The sequence below is a fragment of the Salvia hispanica genome, chromosome 2, assembly GCF_023119035.1.
Source record: "Salvia hispanica cultivar TCC Black 2014 chromosome 2, UniMelb_Shisp_WGS_1.0, whole genome shotgun sequence".
NCBI lineage: Eukaryota > Viridiplantae > Streptophyta > Magnoliopsida > Lamiales > Lamiaceae > Salvia > Salvia hispanica.
In genome coordinates, this window is record NC_062966.1 from 5,248,125 (window position 1) to 5,253,546 (window position 5,422).

The 5,422-nt window shown below is 35.9% G+C and overlaps 1 long non-coding RNA gene across 2 annotated transcripts; it reads left to right on the forward strand.

The window, feature by feature from the left end:
* Nucleotides 1-294: 294 nt before the first annotated feature.
* LOC125203549 lies at nt 295-5,083 on the forward strand. Of its 2 annotated transcripts, none has more exons than XR_007173392.1 (3): nt 295-426; nt 505-578; nt 4,984-5,083. It is a non-coding gene; the product is annotated as an uncharacterized LOC125203549 (long non-coding RNA). The 2 variants fall into 2 exon arrangements; XR_007173393.1 differs by lacking the exon at nt 4,984-5,083 and adding an exon at nt 2,219-2,457.
* Nucleotides 5,084-5,422: the final 339 nt, after the last annotated feature.

Here is a 5,422-nt window from a genome sequence, read left to right on the forward strand (position 1 = left end):
TGTGATTCATCGATGGAAAATTTGGGCGATCGTTTTCAAGTACTTGGAATAACGCCAAAGTACTAAAATAAAACACCACAATTTAATCAATGTTCTAAAATTAAATATTTGGGCCTATCACTTTTATCTATCTTGTCCTAGCCCATATATCTTATTTCAATTTCAATTGGGCTACTTTCATTTAATTCCAATCCATATTTAAAAATCTGTAGTTAAATCCTTAGTCTAACATAAATTCTTCCTTTTCCTAAACCCCTACTACACGTTACTTCACCAATATTACACTCCCTAAAATCTCTCCAACAACCAAATAAATCAATATCTATCAGTTTTTGGTGTATAAATATTCCACATTCACGATTCTTTCACATCCAAGTAAAATCTGTGAGAAACCTACTGCAGTTCTTCTTCTCCATTCCAATAAAGGTATAATTTTTACCTTCAATTCAATGTATACAAATTCTGTAGATATTAAATCCATAGCACCATATTTTCTTGTCACAGTGGAGAGGATTAATCGATTAACCTGTGAATCCAAATTTTCTCAGCAAATCCAATTTGGTCTCTTCATTCCAAAGGTATACTCCCTAATTTTAGAAATCCCCTGCTATCTAACATTCAAACATTCACATTAGAACACGGGTCGAAGCTGGAGTATATTGTTTGAATGTTTCTGCAACTTGTTGAAAGACACTCTGCGCCCAAAGTTTCGATCTTTTACGCGTTTGAAACTGTCTTTGCTTGTCTTCAATTCAATTCCTGGAAATATTTCTGCCTGACCACTAATAAGTGAAATCAAACAAATAGAATTCTTTAACAAAAGATTAAGAATGAAATAAAAGGGAGAGAGAAGTTACTGTTGGGACTAGCAGCGCTAGCGACGGTCGCTGGCAATGGGGAAGAAGAAGAGATGGGAGTTGGGATTTGTTTCTGGTTTGTATTTTGTAGAAGAATGGAACAGAGTGGGAGAGCTGCTGTGTTGAGAAAGAGAAAGAGATGTTAAAGTAGAGTTGAGACTTCATAGAGAGACGTGTAACTTGGGAGTATTTATGTTGAATTATTTTAATTAGTGACTTTATTCATTTAGTGTTGGGAAGGGAGTATTTACGTGTTGATGGATGGGAGTATACTATTTAAATAATTCTCATTTCCTTTTTAAGTATAGACTGTGATGTGAGAGTATATTAGTATATATGTTGCTGATTCCTTTTCCTTATTTTAGTTTTAATGGCTTTTGCACTACTAATTACTGAATATTATTTGAGGGGAGGCCTAATTAGATTAGTGTGTAGTAGTTTTAAGAGGGGTATATACACGGAGGTGATTGGGAGTATTTATGTTCTTTTCGTTTAATTGTTTTGCAATGTATTGGATATGGAGTATATATGTGTAGTGTTGAGGGAGTAATTTATTAGTATTGCTTTGATGTGTTGAAAAATTAAATAATAAAAAAAAGAGCGAGACAAATGCGTTGGTGACGAGTGGGAGTATAGTTTTTGTTGATACTGTTTTGTTTAGTTGATGGGTCTGAGTCTTTATATTTTGAGTTTATTTTAGAACGAGTTTGAGATATGTGGTTTTTCTAAGAAAAGATAAAAGGATAATTTGAGCACACGCATAGGATGAATGCATTTAAATCCGCTTTCAATTATGCAAAGTCTATTTTTTTTGCATATTATGTTATTTCGAAAAAGGGTGAACTTGTGCACGATGTTAGCGGTTAGAGAAGAAAGTTGATTGAGGAGTTAAGCATTTGAGGTGGGCTTTCATTTTAAATAAGGACTATGTCCCAAATATTTTTACTATGTGAAAGGAGGTGAAAAATGTTTGTCTTGCCATGTTTTGTATTTGAATGAACCTATCTGAAGTGGCTATGCCATATATTGTTAACGAATTCGGGTCCCAGTAGGGCCGCAAACCCTGCTCGGACTGGTGTAGACCCAGTAGATCGTGCGCTATCTAATTGGAGTTGGCCGGTCTAGTGACTTGGTTCATGGCCACGTTCCTTGTCATGTAGTTCAAATATGGTGATGGTGGATGTGGATGGAAAATGGTTGCGCATCCGATCTTTGCGGAAAATATGTTTTTAGTGTACTTGGGTTCTTTTAATTAAAACCCCCAAGATCACTCGTTTATGGCTTGACAAACTGTATTTTGGCATGTGTCCACTGAGTGCATCAAGTACTCAGCCCTGCATATTGTTTTTCTTAATGTGCAGATTGAGCGGCGATGGATGTGGAGGATGTTGAGCAGAGTTGTTGGAAAATTATATCTTGTTTGGTTGTTGGATTTGTCGGGTCTTCATACTTGGCATTTTTCCATGTCTTGACGCTTCCGTTAAAATCCTAAATTTCCTTGGGAATGTTTTATCATTGGGTCTTATTATTCGAAGTTAGTTTTGTGGAGTCAGTATTCGAGTTTGTTTTAAGTTTCTCAGTTAATCTTTTGTTTTGGTCGTGTATATTTCGTTGTTCCCTTTTTCTTGCCCGCTTCTTTAACCCTCCCCTAGTCGCGATCAACCGTGTTTTCTATCCTTAGAAAATGCGGGCGTGACAAAGTGGTATCAGAGCAACGTTCTTTCCGCTCTGGACCCAAGAGTCTTCTTTCTGTCGTGATCTAGATTCGTTTCCCTTGATCAAAATAAATAAATAAATAAATTTTAGAGGGTCAATGGCTCAACATCCGACCGTCGCGCTCAACCTGAAAAGAGGTAACGAAATTTTTGTAAGGGAAAGTTGAAAATGTTGGTATAGAAAAGGAAGAATTATTTTATTGTGTGGAGAAAAGAACGAGTTATGAGTTTTGAAAGAGTTGCATGGTATTTGATACTTGTTAAAAAGAATGGAAAGGATTTTGAGGTGAATGTTTTGCAATGGTAATGACTAGTTGTTCATGGTGGAACTTGATTGGCGGAAATATTTATGATATGGGAAATTGTTGAAAATTTCAGAAAAATCTTTGAACTTTAAATGAAAGTATGATAGTTCTTTTCTTTCGGGAAAATTGAGATCTTGAAGTGAATGAGAAATATGACGTGGTTATGATTAGTGATATACGTTTATGCATGTTTAATTATTTGGTATGTGAATGATGATTTAAGTGATGGTTTATGGACGTTGAAGTGTGAGGTATTTTGTATTTTATGAAAGTGATGATAGAAGAAAGTATGATGCTATGAACTTTGTATGCAAACGTAGAATGCCCTAAATGTCTGTTAGATCGAACGATATCGAACTTAGTTGTAACAACTGCAATATCACTTTTCCGAGTGATAAGACAAATGGAAATATGTGGTGCTTACTCGAACTTCAGTGGATAATTACAAATTTACTATTGTCTTTCCTGAACGATAAGAATTAGGAGAATGCGAAGAGACATTATGTACGATAATGAGTTCAAGAAGGAAAAAAAAATGAGCAACTTGAAGAGAAGTTTCGAACGAGAAAATATTCGAGACAAGAGGAGATGTTAAATGATGTAATCTTACAACGGGGAGAGATCATACATGCTATCTAACAAGTTAAACCCAATCTTTTGTCAAAAGTGGCGATGCGACGAAAACGACTGTTATAGCATGTTGAGAGCGCAAGTATAATCCACAATTTCTTAGAACAATGTTACCATGTTTCGGCTCGCGAAAGATGAATGAGGGGATGCGACCTTAGTAGTTAGAACGAACTATTTTAATCAACAGTACTTACTTGGATTCTAAGAAGTTCTTTTTCGGGACCTTTCGAATAACCGTGAACCCTTGTCTATTTAACACTTTGTTTGACTCGTAATTGCAAGTAATGCACATTATTTCTTTTCCTCCATTGAGTCATAACTCACTTTCAGTTCTTGGAAATTGGCATTTGGCTTTATAACTTTGGACACCTGGATTGATTGTAGTCTTCTTTGACTCATCATTCATAAGGACAATAGTTTGACTTTGTGAGCCTCCGCCATTGAACTCTATTCCTAAAGTGCTTATAATTATGTCCTTCATTATGGCCACGTCTCCCATACATGTTTTCTATAGGATATTATTCTTCGAACTTTTATTCAGCTTTTCATTTCGTAACCATGTATGTGGCAAGTTCTTTCTGCAAAACGAAGTTACGGCCTACATTTTGTACTTTCCCTTAACAGATTTAACCACTTGATTTTTTTTCAAAAGTCCTCTTGACTATGGCTGCCTTTCACAAACTTATGAACCCATTGGTGTGATATCATTATTCCATATTATGAATTTCATTGAGCCACGATTAGTGTTGCTTCGTGGCAACTGCCTACGTTTGTAAACCCTCATGCAACTGATTGTTTTTAGCCATGACATGTTGGGATCATTATCCATTGATGTATAGACCTTTCAAATTTGGTCGGACAGCTGAATTATCTTGTTAAGTAGCCTATTTTAGGAATTGAGATTTATTTCAATTCCATACTATTTTCATGACCTATCTTATGATCTTTCAAGCTCCGTTGGGATGACTCGAACCAATTGTTGCAAGTTAGTGCTGAGATTCAAAACAAAAGTCGAGCTGAAATTGTAATTCTTGTTTCCTTGAGTGATTTTGGAACTCTTCCAATCTAAAGACATTTTTAGCAGTGTTGTTATAATTTGAAATCGGTTCATATCCAAGTTAAGACTGTTTGATTAAATTTTGAGTTCTTGATACATATTCTTAGTTCTTGATGCAACACTATGAGGAAAGACAAAAGCTTGATTTTTTTTAAGATACACGTAGGAAATAAGTTTTACAGACACACACGCACTGAAATGATACATCAACCAGAAGTGTAGACATGACCAATATAACGAGACAAGGAATATTTCACGTTTACAAACCGCTTGTAACGAGCTGCTAAAAAATTGAATGTAGTGTTATGTACATAGATAATGAGATTTGATAAAAAGATATTGATAAGGCTAATTTCATGCATCGGTTATAGGGTGAAAAACGTTATAATTTGCTGGGTCTAACACGTTTCCTAAGCCAGGTGTGTGAAGAAAAATCGCTAGATCGAGGAAATGCTGAAGGAGATGGTCTAGCTAAGGAAAGGAATGAAGTGAGCAGGATTTAAAAGAAAAGAAGGCGTGACAGAGGAAGTCAATAGCTGAGGGAAACAAAGTCTTATCTATACCTCGCTGGGCCCCACTCCAACGCCTATATATAGAAGAGCATGCAACGCACATAAAAACACTTTTTTTCACTCTCTTCTTAGCTCACACACATTGCACACACTTGGGAATGGGAGATCTGGGGTAGTCGGGTACGAAGGGTTACTTTTCTTTAGAAGTTTCGCAGTTGCAACACCGTCCGAGTGTGGACGAAGATACAACCTCTCTTAATTTCAGTTGTTTTACTTTTTTTTGTGGTCGAACTTCACTTTTGGGAGTCGACTTGGCTGTTGATGATACTTGTTATCTTTTCGCTTT